Here is a 5,000-nt window from a genome sequence, read left to right as displayed (position 1 = left end):
AATTAGTTGTTTTTTTTTTTTCTACAGCCGCCTCCCCCTGCGGTGCTCACGCCGCTGCCCTGCCCGGACCCGCTGGCCGCCGTGCGACCGCTGGCATCGACCGGTGTCTGCGTCCGCGTGGGGTCCCAGCACGGCCGGGTCTCTGGCCGGCATTCCCGCCACCCCCTCCCGGCAGCCCCCGCGCTCCCCGCCGCCTGCCCCTTGTGACGTCACAAGTAGCCGAGGAGGGGTAACAGGGCGCTTCCGGGCCCGGGCTCCCGAGCTGCCTGTGACGTCACGCCGTGCCCGAGCGGGCCCTGGCTTGAAGCAGGCGGCGGCTCGGGATGACACGGGCACCCGCGTAGCTCCAAGGCAGGGAGCAGGCCGTGGCCTGAGCCTCTCGCGGCGAAGTCACGCCTGGACTAGGACGTGATGGGCCTGGGCCGGGCCGTGGCTGGTGGGCTCTCACGCGAGGGGGTCTCCTGCAGCTTTCGAGCCGGTAGGCAGGCCAGCGGCGAGGCGAGGCCTGGCTTATGCAGCGCCCCTCGTGATCTCACCTTCAACTGGGGAGGCGACGGGGCCAGCGCAGCTGCCGGCTAGCGTACGGACGCGAGGGTCGGAACCGGCAGGGAAGAGTTCGGCTGAGACGGGATCGAACGCGGACCTGAAAACACGCGACGAGAATCACGAACGGAGAGGTCAAGCGGAAGCCTGACCAGCGCTAGGGCATCGATTCAGAAACGGTTCAGGAGCTCACGCTCTGCCCACGCACGTGCGCCCGCCTGCCCCGCACCCCCACAAGCTGCCCGGCCCGAAGCCGTCTGCCTGGGGCTGCCCGCGCGCGCACGCGTATACGGCCGCCCCCCCATCCCGCCAAAGCCGCCCCACCCGCCACGTGCTTCTCCGTGAGACCGGCGGCGCCCCCCCAACACCGCCGCTTGGCCCGCGACGAGCCCGCCCCCCCCCCCCCCCCCCCAACCCTCCCGCCACCAGGTTCACCGTGACACCGGCCGCCCCCCCCACCCCCCAGCCCACCCACCCCCCCCCGCCACCCCCCGCCCCATCCCACCCCCCCACCCCCCGCCCCCGCCACCCCCGGGGTTCGCGAGGAGACCGGCCGCCCCCTACCTCCGGCCCGCTTTCCACCAGCAGCAGCACATTGGCCGCTCCAGGGAAGGAAGGCGGGAGACCTTAGGACCCAGCGGCGTCGCCGCCGCCGCCTCCGTGCCGGGGGGCCCGGAGGGGCCTCCCGCCGGCGGCGGCGATGATGGGTGGCGCGTGTTTTGGACGCTGAGCCCCCGCAGCTGCCGAGTCCCTGCCGCGCCGTGCCCGCGGCCCGGCTCCCCGCCTTCCTCAGTCGGTCGCTCGGCCGCCCGCCCTCCTGCCCGCCTGCTCCGTTCCCGCCCCGGGTTGAAAGCCAAACGAACGCCGAAGGGGTGGGAGGGAGAGCAGCGACGGGGCGGGGGTGTGTGTGTAACAACAGAAACCGCTCCCCACCAACACCACCCCCCCACCACCCCCCCCCCCCCCCCCGCCCCCCCACCGCCGCAACGAGCTCTGTCGACCCCCCTGCCGACCCCCCCCCAACCCCCACCCCTCCCGCCACCAGGTCCACCGTGACACCGGCCGCCCCCTGCCACCCCCGGGGTTCGCGAGGAGACCGGCCGCCCCCTACCTCCGGCCCGCTTTCCACCAGCAGCAGCACATTGGCCGCTCCAGGGAAGGAAGGCGGGAGACCTTAGGACCCAGCGGCGTCGCCGCCGCCGCCTCCGTGCCGGGGGGCCCGGAGGGGCCTCCCGCCGGCGGCGGCGATGATGGGTGGCGCGTGTTTTGGACGCTGAGCCCCCGCAGCTGCCGAGTCCCTGCCGCGCCGTGCCCGCGGCCCGGCTCCCCGCCTTCCTCAGTCGGTCGCTCGGCCGCCCGCCCTCCTGCCCGCCTGCTCCGTTCCCGCCGCGGGTTGAAAGCCAAACGAACGCCGAAGGGGTGGGAGGGAGAGCAGCGAGGGCGGGTGGTGGTGGTGGTGGTGGTGTAACAGAAACCGCCCCCGATCCCCCACCCCCCAGCCGTAGTGCTCCGCGGCGCCGAGGAGGCTGCGGTCGGTTGGCGGCCGCACCCACCGCCCTGCAGCTCCGGAGTTGCAGCGGTGGGGCGGGGACCAACGGCTCTTCGGGCGCGCGGGCGACGGTGGGGGTCGGGGGGCTGGGGGGGGTGGGGGGCTGGGGGTGTCTGTGTGTGTGCGCGTGCGTGTGTCTGTGTCTGTGTGTGCGTGTGTGTGTGTGTGTGCGCGCGCCTGTGTCTCTCTCTCTCGCGCGCGCGCTCTCTCTCTCTCTCTCTCTCTCTGTGTCTCTGCGTGTGTGTCCGAGCGCGTGTGTGTCGCGGCGGGGGGGGGGGGGGGGGGGGGGGAACAAACAACAAAACAACAATCCGAACAACACACACACACACACACACACACACGCGCACACACCCCCCATTCCCACACATAAAGCCCGGGAGCCCCCTTCCCACCCCCCCACCCCAACCCCGTCGAAAAAAACCTAAACGCGAATGCCAGCGAGCGCCTGGCAACGCCGGGACCCGGACCCGGACCCGGACCCGGACCCGGACCCGGACCCGGTGAAGGGCGCCCGGTGCCCACGCCTCTGCGGCACAGCGAAAGGCGGGGGGAAAGAAACAAAATAAAAACACACACACGCACCCCCCCCCACACCCCCCCTCCCCCGAGACTAAAGCTAAACCCACGCTGCGAAACCAACAGCTGAAGCCGAGGACCGCCCGGCAGCGCCGGGACCCCGACCCGGCGAAAAGCGCCCGGTTCCCGATGCGAACTCGCTCCAGCGAGACGGGCGTCTCCGTTGGGGGTGAGGTGCGGGGAACGTCGCCGCTTCTGCCGGGTCCCCTGGCAGCCGCGGGAAGCGGGGGGGGGGAGTGGCGGGCGGCGCCGTGCGGCGCGGAGTGGCGCGGCGCAGAGGGGCTGACTGGCGGCCGAGGGGGCGGGCAGCGAATGATGCCAGCGACTGCATGGCAGCCAACGGGTCGGGGCGGGGGGGTGGGGGGGCTGGTGCTGCGTGCACATGAGAGCGCGGCGGGGCGCGGGGGTGCGGGGGTGCGTTAAGAAAAAAAATTTCCCTTTTCATTTATTTTTTTTCGGATTTCATTGGCATCTATCGAAACAAAAATGTCTCGCACGACGCGGCCGCCAGGTCTACCCGCCTCCGGGGCGTGAAGCGGCCGACAGGTCTGCCCGCCTCCGGGGCGTGAGGCGGCCGTCAGGTCTACCCGCCTCCGCGGCGTGAGGCGGCCGTCAGGTCTACCCGCCTCCGCGGCGTGTGGCGGCCGTCAGGTCTACCCGCCTCCGGGGCGTGTGGCGGCCGTCAGGTCTACCCGCCTCCGGGGCGTGAGGCGGCCGTCAGGTCTACCCGCCTCCGGGGCGTGAGGCGGCCGTCAGGTCTACCCGCCTCCGGGGCGCGACGCGGCCGTCAGGTCTACCCGCCTCCGGGGCGTGAGGCGGCCGTCAGGTCTACCCGCCTCCGGGGCGCGACGCGGCCGTCAGGTCTACCCGCCTCCGGGGCGTGAGGCGGCCGTCAGGTCTACCCGCCTCCGCGGCGTGAGGCGGCCGTCAGGTCTACCCGCCTCCGCGGCGTGAGGCGGCCGTCAGGTCTACCCGCCTCCGGGGCGTGAGGCGGCCGTCAGGTCTACCCGCCTCCGGGGCGTGTGGCGGCCGTCAGGTCTACCCGCCTCCGGGGCGTGAGGCGGCCGTCAGGTCTACCCGCCTCCGGGGCGCGACGCGGCCGTCAGGTCTACCCGCCTCCGGGGCGTGTGGCGGCCGTCAGGTCTACCCGCCTCCGGGGCGTGAGGCGGCCGTCAGGTCTACCCGCCTCCGGGGCGTGAGGCGGCCGTCAGGTCTACCCGCTTCCGGGGCGTGAGGCGGCCGTCAGGTCTACCCGCCTCCGGGGCGTGAGGCGGCCGTCAGGTCTACCCGCTTCCGCGGCGTGAGGCGGCCGTCAGGTCTACCCGCCTCCGGGGCGTGAGGCGGCCGTCAGGTCTACCCGCCTCCGGGGCGTGAGGCGGCCGTCAGGTCTACCCGCCTCCGGGGCGTGAGGCGGCCGTCAGGTCTACCCGCTTCCGCGGCGTGAGGCGGCCGTCAGGTCTACCCGCCTCCGGGGCGTGTGGCGGCCGTCAGGTCTACCCGCCTCCGCGGCGTGTGGCGGCCGTCAGGTCTACCCGCCTCCGGGGCGTGAGGCGGCCGTCAGGTCTACCCGCCTCCGGGGCGTGAGGCGGCCGTCAGGTCTACCCACCTCCGAGGCGACCGGCGGTGGCCGCTAGGTGTACCCGGCTCCACGTTGCCGGCGGCCGGCTCAGCGTCCGTCGAAAGGGCTGCCAGGTCTACCCGGCTCCGTCGGGACTTAGAGCGCGGGCAGACCTGTTGGCTCCGGCAGTTCCTCCAAGGGGTCGCTGTTTCGCGCTGCCTCCAGTTAGGTCATCGTAAGAGTCGGCGTCTCTGCAGCGCCTCCCCCGCTGGCAGGCAGACACTGCCTTTAAGCGCCCCTTTCCGGCGCGGACCCATATTCTCCTTATATAGGGGCACGAGGCGTCTCTGCTCCAGACAAGCGCCACCGAGCGAGGGCACGCGGCTTAGCCGGCCAAGTGGAATGCTGGGCGGCCGCAGACGGTGGTTTCCCCCGGGGAATTGGGCACGGTTCTCAAGCCGGTGCTCTGTCAGGCGAGCGTGCACGGAACCGAGAGCACCCAGAGAGATGCCGAACGGCACGAAGCCGGGCGGCGTTGGGGCGGTCGCTGCCGAGTGGTGAGAAAAGGACGGGCAGAGGTGCACGGGAGAGGCCGAAGACCGGTGGCCGGAGGCGGCTGGCGGCACTTGAACGCTGGATACTGGGGGGGGGAGCCGAGCTGTGAGACTACCGTGGGTGGTTACCCCCGTCCCCCCCCCGGTCCCCCGAGAGCCCGATGATGGCGGAGGGGGGGAGCGCCGGTATGTGTGTTGACACAGCGGTGCTCCGTAC

The sequence above is a fragment of the Athene noctua genome, unplaced genomic scaffold, assembly GCF_965140245.1.
Source record: "Athene noctua unplaced genomic scaffold, bAthNoc1.hap1.1 HAP1_HAP1_scaffold_548, whole genome shotgun sequence".
NCBI classification, from domain to species: Eukaryota; Metazoa; Chordata; class Aves; order Strigiformes; family Strigidae; genus Athene; species Athene noctua.
The sequence above is the reverse complement of the archived record's forward strand: the minus strand, read 5'-3'. Positions refer to the sequence as shown.